At 36.7% G+C, this 12252-nt stretch overlaps 1 long non-coding RNA gene across 1 annotated transcript; it reads left to right on the forward strand.

Moving 5' to 3' along the window:
* The first annotated feature begins 9814 nt into the window (after positions 1 to 9814).
* On the forward strand, positions 9815 to 10547 carry LOC131243060 (uncharacterized). The gene is made up of 3 exons (XR_009169829.1): positions 9815 to 9950; positions 10042 to 10113; positions 10196 to 10547. It is a non-coding gene; the product is annotated as an uncharacterized LOC131243060 (long non-coding RNA).
* The last annotated feature ends 1705 nt before the right edge of the window (positions 10548 to 12252 follow it).

A 12252-nucleotide genomic window follows, 5' to 3' on the forward strand; every position in this document is an offset into this window, starting at 1 on the left:
GATGGGTCTTGTTGTAGATGGTTTATATTGATAATTATCTTATGTAATAGTATGTTAACCATCCACTAAATAGACTCTTAATTGTACGGCTGTGAATACTATCTATTATATACAATATGTTAAACTCAAATTTTACGGATTTGAATACATATCCCATTTCATTAGCAAAAATTTTATTTTACCTCTTTCGACCGCTCTTTTCTTCCTCTCCCTTCCCGCTTTCGAGCGTCGCCGGTCGATCGCCCTTCGATCACCCTTCTGCCTTGCGGTGGTGTGATGATTCAGACCGTTCATCTAGAAGCTCGTATACAGATTTTATGTTAAGGTGAGTCATGGAATGTAATCAAATTTTTCTTTATTAAATCATGGGAGAAGATAACACATCCCCTACTATCATCACCATCCACAGTCATCTTTGTTAATTCCAGCATTTCATCTGTCTAAACCAGCACTTTCACCATCGATCTCATCTCTGCCACAAGACTTGAAATCCACGTTTGTTAAAACAACAAACCCCAACCCCATCTTTACAAAATCAGCCAGTAAGAACTCAACTGCTGCTTACAAAACCACCCATCAGCAAATATGCGTAGAAACCCATCTTCAATGATGACCAGAGACGCGTAGCAAAGCTGAACAGAACATCAACCCTCTTTAACTCTTATTTTGTTCATCCACTTATGGTGCTCTACATGTGCACTACACAGTGTGTACACACTAGATCTGTTCAGGTTAATGTTACAAAATGAGATTGACTTTTATTTTTAAAATGAACTGGATTAATTGCAAAATAATATTATAAAGGTTTTCCATGTTCAAGATTCAGTTGTTGATCTGTTGGACTAGCTAGTGAAACAGAATCATAGGTGATATCATTCATTGATTATATGCAATAGGTAGTTTTCAGATATAGAACAATGGGAAGTGCTAGCTTGCCTATATATCAATTTGGTGACTCTTAGAGCAGTTACCCATGGTAATTTTCAAATAAGTACAACACTCAAAGTAGTTCCAGGTGACATGTTTGACAAAATGCCGCAACAAAACAAGCTTTTGTTTCTTTCTTCGGAAAAAAATTGGGTTGCGGAAGTGATGATGACTCCGATGACTTCCCCAAGGGTAAGAAATTGAATGACTTGAGACCTAAGAAACATGGATCAAAATCAACCTGTTCTGTTCTGACCATGGTCAAAAGATAAGCTGACAAGATCAGAATTCAAACCCAAACTTGCATGAATCTCATTGACAAGTCACACTTGCATCTGAATCATGTTATGCCTATAAGCTTCAGGTCCTGGAATAGCATATTGAGTACTCTATTGTTGCACACCATCTACTAAGTGATAAGTTAGGGAGTCGTTTTGCCACGGTTGGGTTAGGTTGCCTATACTCTGACCTTGTATAGGTAACTTCTGTTGTGAAACAGATGTAGGATTTTGTGCTGAATTGTATTGCCTGGCCTAGGAATGGCTTTCATCTTGTATTTTTTGTGATTAGTTCTTTAATGACCATTTCAGCACTACATCCTATCTTGTTCTATATATTTTTTTGTTTAATGAAAATGTATTTCAGCAAGTACAGAACTTGGTTGAAGTTCTCCTTTTTTTTATATATAAAAAAAAACACTAAGGGTTAGGTAGCTAACCCTTCGTATCATTCCAACACATTTGGCATACATAGACTGATCCAATGTAAGTGGGAATGGGACTATTCGGGCCCATCATGACCATTTAAATTATCATTTGGCCTACGTACATTTAGTGCTCTTCTCAAGAACTTTGGACTCCACATTAGGTACATGCAACCATATATAGTTGCCATGTTTTGCACTGGTTAACAGCCAAAGTGTGTGAGTCTGCATGCAAGATTATCTGGGCTCTTACAACTTTAATACTTCAACCTAAGGCAGGCAAAAAAGAATCAAGAACTCTCTTTTACAATGTCAAACAAATCATATCATCATGATTAGTTCATTAAAGGCTTTCATAAGACAATGTGGATACAAATGGAGGCAACAGTGAATTATGCACGCCCCCTATATATTTTCCTACAAAATAGCTAGGTTGAAGTATTCATACTTTAAAGGACCAAAGCTTCCTTTGCAATTAAGAACCATAGTATAGAAGGCACGATCTCTTGAACCATACGAAGATAAACATTCCCTTCAACACAAACATAAAAGGAAAAATGTTTATAATTATCAATGATGTTTATAACATAACCATGTCAAGGATACAAATTTAAGAAACAGTGTTCATAAATCAAATGTTGATGAACCGAACTGCAATGTACCATTTTGGGAGATATTGTAAGAAAGAGGTAAACTTTTACTTCTTTTTTTCTTTCTTTCTTTCTTTTATTTTTTTAAACTTCTTTTTATCATTTTTCATCTTGTTTTGTATTTGTATGTAATGAGTCCTAGTGTATGAAAGCATACTTTGATTTTTTTTATATAACGAACTTATTATTGAATGCTTGCAGTTTAGATGTCATGACAACATATCATATCTTTGTGACTTTTGGGGGTTATTTCCCATTATCTCATTATGATGAACTTATTATTGCATGTCTGTAGTATAATGAACTTATTATTGAATGCCTGCAGTTTAAATGTTTATACTTATGATCCTTTGTTAAATGATGTTGTTAATTAGTATTTATGCCACCTAGTGGATTAACAATGTACCCCCATGTTTAGAAATTTATATTGAACAAGTACATTCATTCTACTGAAAATGCTTGTTCTTTATGGATTCCTAAATTGTCCCATTTTGGACATTTCGGTACTATACTATGTACTAAGGTTGTCATCATTTTCAGTTTACATGTAGTTTGAAATTTGGTAGTGTCTCCTTATATTTTCTCCAGATATGTGGTTCTTTACTAATTGGTTTCCTCTATCCATGTGTAATGGATTACATGTGGCAACTAATTAGTATTGAATTTTACATATATTTGGAGAATATGGGGAGGCGCTGTCGAAATTTTGGCTTGCATGTAAATTGTATGTGGACAGTACATGGTATGTTACCGAATGCGATAGAGACAATTAGCACCTCTAGATAGAGACAATTAGCATATCTAGATCTGGACAATTAGCACATTCAGACAGAGATAAGTATGAACAAAAATTTATTTATATGCACAAAAAGATAAGGAGAGTACAAACTTCTTGACTAGCATAAGAAGATAACATAAATATGTATTATTTTACTCAAGGCCCTTATGACTGGTATTTATTTCATGATTGTTATTCCTTTAGCTCCAAAAAAAAAAAAAGAAAAAGAAATCATCCCTAATTTTCTTCTCTTTTTAGCAAAGCGGTCAACCTGATTCAAATATATAATATGGATTCTGACAATGTAATGGATTATGTGGTGCATCAAGCACTTCTATAAAATACCAAATGCCCATTTAATTCAAATGAACTATATATCTGTGATGTTTTGATATAGCTTGAATTGAAAGATGATGCTTGTTTTGTTTCAGGAATATAATCCTATTTGTTAGAAGTCCACTTCTCTTGCTACAGCTAAGAACCTATTGAATCAGGTATAATTTGTAGAAATCCAACTTGTAACTCCTCAGAACCCGCTCTACTGTAAGATATTACAGTGCATGACAGTTCCTAGTAGGTTAAGTTGCAAGTTGTTATATAAAATTGGTTGGATATCTTTTATTTTTATTAATGTTGTCAATAGTTAGTTGGATGATGAAATAGGTATAATTGTGTGCTTATCTACAGGTCGTATCCAATGGACTCTAGGGAGTGGATAACTCTACATTACCCAGACGGATAACTCTACATTACCCAGACCCACAATTTATAGATGGTATGATGAGCTTTATGAAGTTCATAAAAGAACATCTTCCTGGTAGAGAAACCATTCATTGTCCATATACCAGATGCAGATGTCTGCATTTACCTTGCCCAATCGATGATGTGGTGATAGATTTGATTAAATACGGATTTAATCCAACATATAAGGTGTGGAACATGCATAGTGAGCATGCATCACCCAAGTGTACTGAACGTGCACCAACTTCTCACCAGTACCCTAGTGTTGTAGACTTAAACAACATTGTCAATGCGGTTGTTGAAGACCTTGGTGGTAATAACCTATACAAAGTTATTCAAGATGAAACCAATGTAGCCCCCGAAGCTGAAGCCGTTGCTGGAGATGCTTCAACCAATGAGTTTGAAGCAAATCTACGAGATGCGATGACTGAGCTCTATCCTGGTTGTCATAAATTCATCGTGCTGACTTTCATAGTACAACTCTTTAAATTAAAGGTGAACCATGGATGGAGTGAACAAAGCTTTATGACTCTCCTTCAACTACTCCAGAGTGTCTTGCCATTCGGTAATAAGACTCCAATTAATACCTGCCAAGCGAAGAAGATCATTACAAAGTTGGGTCTTGATTACCAGAAGATCCATGCATGTCCAAATGATTGCATGTTATACTGGAGAGAGCATGAGACGAAGACGAGTTGTCCAAACTGTGGTGCCTCTAGGTTCAAGACAGAAGTTGATTTGAAGTCAAGACGAGCTCAAGTACCTGTGAAGGTGTTAAGGTATTTTCCATTAACACTAAGGCTACAAAGAATGTACAGTGTGCCATGGGTGGCAAAGGAGATGACCTGGCACTCAACCGGAAAAATGCAGAGTGAAAAGATGGGGCATCCAGTGGACTCCAGCACATAGAAGTTTGTTGACAACAAATATAAAGATTTTTCAGCAGAATCTTACAATGTTCGATTAGGTCTAGCCACAAATGGGTTTAACTCCTTTGGTACTTTCAGCACGTCGTACAGTTCTTGGCCTGTTATGTGTGTGACGTATAACCTTCCACCACAATTATGTATGAAACTACAATTTACTATGCTCACTTTGCTCATTGAGGGACCACGACAGCCTGGGAAGGATATTGATGTGTATTTAGAGCCATTGATTACTGAGTTACAAGACTTGTGGTGGAAGGGGATGACGACAGTCGATGCATACCATGGAAACAGGTTCAACATGCATGCCATCTTGCTGTGGACAATTCATGACTTTCCCACATATGGTAATGTTTCTAGTTGTAAGACCAAGGGTAAGTATGGTTGTCCTCCATGTGGTCCTCACACAGATTCCTTGCGACTACACCATGGAAAGAAACCCATTTATATGGGTCACAGAAGGTGGTTACCACTAAACGACGAGGCCAGAAAGGACATAAGTGCGGGCACCTTCAATAAGAAGGCGGAGCCGCGACCATAACCGATTCGTCTGACTGGGATTGAGGTTGAAAGCATCACTGCGAAACTAAATGTGTAGCGGGGGAAGATCGAAAAGAGGAAACAAATGGTTACAAAAGGAGGACGAGAACAAGCTGATGATGCTGAATCATCGTGCTTCTTAAAGCGGTCCATATTATATGATCTGGAGTACTAGAAGGATATTCCCGTACGCCATAACCTTGATGTTATGCACATTGAGAAAAATGTATGTGAAATTCTTATTGCACTGATGTTGAACACAACTGGAAAAACCAAGGATGACGCTAATGCACGTAGAGACTTGAAGCGGCTAGGAATAAAGAAGCGTCTATGGCTAGAAAATACTAATGGCAAGGTGATCCAAAAATGAGGTCCTTTCTTGCTTCGAAAAGAAGAGAAATTTTTTTTCATCTAGGCTTTACGTGAGCTTCGTGTTCCGATCAGTTTTAGTGGGAATTGGAAGAACATCGTAAATCAAGATAGTGTGGATTTAAAGGGAATGAAGTCTTATGATTACCACGTGTTGATGCAATATTTGCTTCCAATTTTGATCCAACATGCATTTAGGGATAGTAAGCATATGCGCACTATAATTAGAAGCTTTTGTACCTTTTTCAATGCCCTATGCTCGCGAACCATAGATATTGAAATGTTAATGGCTCGAGAAGGGCATGGCAAGGACATTATGTGAGCTTGAGATTACATGCCCTCCTTCAATTTTTGTTGTGATATCAGCATTTGCATATCCACTTGGCTTACGAGGCTCACGTATGTGGTCCTGTCTACTATCTATGGATGTATCCATTCAAAAGATATGATATGATTTTAATGTGAATAAACCCACCTAGCAACTACAATTACATTTTTTAATGTGTTGTTAACTCTTTTAGGTTCATGAAGATGTTTAAGGCGTACATCCGCAATAGGACACGACCTGAAGGTTGTATAGCAGAACGATACATTCAAGAGGAGACACTTATATACTGCAACCAATATAGAGACAAAAATAATACAAGCCTCTTGGAGAAATTGGAAAAGCGGTTTGACGGATCAACTTCACTCCCACCGAAGTTGCAAGATATTGTTGATAACTTCGATGTTGATGAGGTTGGCCCAGTTGGCCCTGGTCAAAGTGTCATTTTAGAAGGTATTGAATACGAACAAGCTTGCACCTGGGTACTGAAGAGTTAACCCAACTGTGATACACGACAAGGGTATGCACTAGACTTAGCTTGTATGTATATGTCTTCTTCATTTATTTCAAATATGATTCAACATAATTGTAACAACATTTATGAGAAAATTGTTTTTGTCAATTTTGTTACAACCTTCTTAACTTGCAGGAAATATGCTAATTTCTTGAAGCAATGCACTGTAGTTGCCGGGAAGAGAACTAAGGTGGCGAGTGATGAAGAGTTCATACCTTAGTTGAAGAAACAGCTAGAATTGGATGAATCAAGTAATGAAGTCTTTAGAGATATAGTTAGGGGACCAAAGGCTATTGCAATGCAGTACAATAAGTATTGTATCAATAGTTTCCTCTTCGTCACCAAGGATTACGAAAGGAATAAAATGAACCATAACAGTGGGGTTAGCACAGAGAGTATGACCACCTTCCAATCTAGTGCTAAGGATAAGAACACAATGGATGAATCTGTACCTTATTATGGGGTCCTCCGCAAAATCATCCAACTGGAGTACCGAGAAGGGTACAAGCCAGTCCTACTAAAGTGTGATTGGGTGAAGGTGATGCATCAAGGTGTTTCTTTTGATGCTGAAGGGAATTTGAGATTGGTGAATTTATCTAATCTTCTCTGTTCAAACCAAGTGGGTGATGAGTCGTTTATTCTTACAGAGCATGCCATGCAGGTTTTCTATTCTAGAGATCTAAAAAATCTTGATTAACATGTGGTCTTGGAGGTTCCAAGAAAGATTTTTGTCGAAGATGAGACAAGCCTTTTATCAGAAACACGGGTTGTAACTGATGCTGAAGTAGGACCTAATCTCATTGAAGTAGAGATGGGTGGCGAGTTGTTATTCAATGACAATGAAGATATTTGTGTGGTTGTTGAATAGAAAAAGAAAAGAAAGCAAGTAGGGAGAAAAAGTTAATTTGTTGGTACTTATATGTATGTAACGAAACGATTTTGATTTAGGACCTTTTTTATTTTCCCATTATTATATTAATGTAATGGAAAATATTTACTATTTTTTTTTACTCATCTCTTTATTATACTTGAATTGGAACTCGATGCTGCTAATTTTTACATTGTTTTAAAGTAAAATGATGTTTTTAGGCGTTGGCGTTGCTACAATTCATCATTCAGCATTTTTTATGTTAGATGCTAGCATTCATGGCCTATAAAGAACTAGATGGCATAGATATTAAAAGTTGGATTCCTCGATGCCCGCCATGTGCTCTTACATTACTCATCTGCACAAAGATTGGACTGTTCTAATCACCCATTTATGGCAAGTTTTGCCTGTTGAATGTGGATGAATATTTGTAATTTGAGTTAACTGTACCTTTTCAGGCCATTGACCAGATGGCCACCCATTTGGATTGCCTTGCATTTTGGTTATGGGCAGTCCACCTGGTGATCACATAGCAATTGTCCTGATCATTGTAGACATGTACCACATGTACAAGAAAGGCTTTTAACTGTGCACCCGATGAAACTCAATGTTGTCTATCTTTGTTGCATTATACCTTTGTCTAATTTTATTTTTGTTGATGTTTTTAATGTGGGTTTGCCTCTTGTTGGGCTGGTAATGATGAGGTGGGCTGGTAATTAATCACATTAGTTAAGCAGTCCTAGCCCCTGATTCGTTGATGCTTGTTTGTTAAAACCATTGGAATTCATGGTTCTTTAAGTTTCCAACATTGTCTAAATATTACTTTAGCATTAAAATGTTATTTTTCTATATGTAGGAATTTATCTTACCTTTAGCATTATGTTATTTCTCTAACTGTTGGATTTGTTCTGAAAATTTCCTGCAGGGAATTGTTTTCACAGTCAGATTTGTCTAATCAACACTCTTCATTTTCTTGAAAATTTTCTCAACAGGTCCTACCGATCCTAGTATGATTTTATAGAGTTCAATGTCATATTGTTCTCGATCAATAATGTAGGAAGTTATCATTCATTGTTAGGAATTAATGGTGATAGATTCAAACAGTGATAGAATACATTCAAACGATCAGGATGCTATAGACGAGTACATACTCTAGCTTGGACTAAAGATCATACACATCAACAATGATCCATACAGGCATGTTGAAATTAAATTGTCCAAACATGTATGAGAACCATTGGTGGCTCGAAATAGAAAAAAAATCCAACAATCCAAATTTATCACCCAGATGAGTACGCTGCTCTAATGTTTGGTTCAAGTTAATTTATGTCTTCAGTAGGCAATTTTTTTATGATTGTTGAATGTAATTCTGTAATAAAGACCATGATTGAGCAATCTTTTATTAAATATATGATTAAAAGTAAAATTGTGAGAAGTCCAAATTCAAAGAGAAATCATATTGCTAAAACTTGATTATTATTATTTTGTTGCAATGGGGCACATGTTGTGAATAGGACTTAACTACAATCATTTGTTTTCTTTATTTAGTTTTTAGCATTAAGTGATGCAGCCCTTGAAGATGTATTGGATAGTCTAGTCTCATATCTTCTTTTTATGCTTGGGTTTGATTAATATTGCCAATGAAACAGGCATATGGATCTAGAGGCATCGTCATTCGGCACAGAGACGCTAGGGGATGTAGCCCATGAAGATGCCATAGGTAATAAGATAACTTTTATATTTTTCTTCTTTTTAACCTTAATTAACATTTAATTTTCTTTTATATTGGCAGTGATGAAACATGTGTGTAACTAATTTCCCATTTTATTTCCCATTTTATGCAGACGGGTTGTCATCTTCATCATCTAGGAAGAGAGGTCTTACGCGAGGTCAAGAATTAAATGAGAAGACTTCATTGAAGAGGGTCATTATGACTAATGAATTTGGGCAACCGAATGCAGGGGATATAAATCAGGTCACATTCAATTCATGCGTTGGTGTTCTCACCCGCACCCACATCCCGATCACCTACACAGACTTTCGCCAAGTGCCTCTGGAGCACCTTCAGAGAGTCATTGAAAGCTTGGAGTGTAGTTATGGTTTTCAAAATAACCAACATGTGATGACAAATTATGTTCGTGAATTCATGAATACCTCTTGGAGAAATTACAAGAACTAGTTGCATTTAAAGTATGTTGAGGACAAGGATCCTGCAGCTGTGAAGTCATCTCCAGCCCCTGTTGGTGTGCCTATAGAGGATTGGATACTCTTTGTGGATCAACGTAATACAAATGAATTTAAGGAATTAAGTGCAAGAAATGCATCCAATCGGGCCAAACAAGTTGGCCCTTCTACACTTGGGCGGCATAGCATGGCTGTCATATGCCATCAGATGGTACATCTCTTAAAATATATATCTTACTATATTTATGATGATTATTTGAAATTATTGGTCATTTAATTCTATTACTAATGTGTTTTGGCATGTATGTAATTGGGAAAAGGCAATTGAGAGGAATCTTACTAGTGATGCCGAGGTTGGTAGGGCCGATGTGTACATCAGAGCCCATACAACAAAGGATGACAAATTACAGTTTCCCGAAGCCTTTGTAAGTGCAACCCTTGTACATCCTATCATTATCCATATGAATTTTAAATGTGTCTTTCAGTTGCTAATTTTTCTTTTGGATGTTGTCGTAGGAAAAAATAAAATCGATTCAGAGTAGTAAGCCAGCATCTTGGATGACCAATGTAGATAATGCCCTCTCATAGGTATATATGTTGCCCTTCAAGTACTTAAGTTTATTTATACTTACACATTCTCTAATAAATCGACTTGCAATTCTGATTACAGTCAATTGGGAGTGATAGTAGAGGGCACATGCGGGGTATAGGTGGAAATGTAGGCAAGATTGCATTGAAGAAGACAATCCTTGTTGTAGATAAGCTCAATATGGTGATGCAGGATCGAGATAATTTGAAGGAGGAAGCAGGTGAAATGAAGAAAAGCCTGGTAGACCCCCATATGAAGGTTAATTGTATTGTAGAAAAGCAAGGGGAACAAGGTGCTGTGGATCCACCGACAATACCTCCATTTAAATCTAGTCATGCCTTGTCGGTATGTATGTGTTTCTCTATTACAAATTTATGTTTATGATTATATGCACCTCCATTTAAAAATACTAATGACATGTTATAGTTGTACATGTAGCCTAATTTGATACATATGGGCAAGAGATGCAATCTTTGTGATTGGAAGAAACGAGTAGTTGCTCATGGTGAGGTGCATGAAGTTGATCCAACTGCCCATGTCCATGGAGCAGATCTGGGCAAAGGAAATTTTAGAGTTGTCCTGATCGAAATTAAAGCTTCGCACGCAAAGTTGTGGAAGGAAGATGGTTATCATCATACACTTGGAGAGGTCAGCGTAGGAGGATTTGTTCTTTGGCCCAAGCTATTTCTAACCATGTATCCATGATGTTTATGATTAGACATTACAAAAATTGAGACAATTTACTTTTATTTTCAAACTATACGGTAACATAGATACTTATATGAATATTATGGAATGGAATGGATTTAGCTCTCACATCAGATTACACACACATATATGGAATGGTATGGAATGCATTTATCACTCACATCAGATTACACCCACATATATGGAATGGATTTAGCACCCATGTTTATGCTTTGATATATTTGGTTGACATTTCTACCTCCCTTTAAGGAATTGAAAGATTTGTAATAATTTTCACTTTTAGTGCTATTTGCACCTAGGGGGGAGAGAGAGAGAGAGAGAGAGAGAGAGAGAGAGAGAGAGAGAGAGAACTATAGGGAATTATCATCATTCGTGGCAGCTGTTATAGAGAATGCGATCAACCCTGACGAGAAATTCCTTCATCGTTATTCCACGACTGTTGTTGGTTCTGCATGTTTACAAAAATTACAACGAAAATAGATATGTGTAAATATTTTTGTTCATTAATATTTTGGAAGTTTAGATTTTGATTTAGGATACCTCATAATTTGGATGTGTTTTTTGCAGGGTCTAAAAAACTCTCATGATTTATTCAACTATGAGTTTTGGCATCTTCAGCTTTTTCTTTGAATGAAGAGGTCAGTTTCACATTTGCGAGCATCCTAACCTTATGTGCGGTTGGTGGTTCCATCATACTTGGGTAAAGAAAATCGGATGTGTTTTTGGTTCCTAATTGCATTATTTCAGTTAGACAGATCAATCGAATGATCTGAACTATCCTTTAAGCTTATAAAAGATTTCTAAGGTTACCATACATAGATTGAATGTGCAGATAATGCAGATTTCTAAGGCTATCAAATCCATCAAGTTTGACCTTGAGAAGACGAAGAAAGTAAGTTTCAGATGCACACAGCATGTTGTACAAAGATATACTGTTGAATAATTTCATAGGGAGAATGTCAGAATCTCTGGTATTGCAGGCAACGATGATGAAGCAAAGGAGATTGCTGAGTCGCTGGATAGGCTGCCTCTCAATAGGATGCATGCATACCTATGTCATAAAATCCAGCTTTAATGGCAACAGCAACATCAGCAACTGCCTGGAGTCCAGATGAGTATTGCTAGTTTACAGTTATTATAGGCATAGTTTCTGTTTGACATAGCTAGTTAGTAAATACAAATTATAGAGTTAAAAAAGAAACTGATTGTTCCCAAATACACCATGTAAAAGGAAGCATACCAAGGAAACCAGCATAAAATGCAGCCATCCTGCATTCACTTGCTCAGATGAGAGCTAACATATCTTTATTATTATTGTTATTTATTTATTTTTTCTAAATCTTCTCAATACAGGGATTGGGGCTGGATTGGAGTCTATGACAGCAAATCCAATGGCTAGGGAAGGGTCAATGGCAAGGCTGGTTCCAGAT

This window comes from Magnolia sinica, chromosome 4 (assembly GCF_029962835.1).
Source record: "Magnolia sinica isolate HGM2019 chromosome 4, MsV1, whole genome shotgun sequence".
In the NCBI taxonomy this organism is placed as follows: domain Eukaryota; kingdom Viridiplantae; phylum Streptophyta; class Magnoliopsida; order Magnoliales; family Magnoliaceae; genus Magnolia; species Magnolia sinica.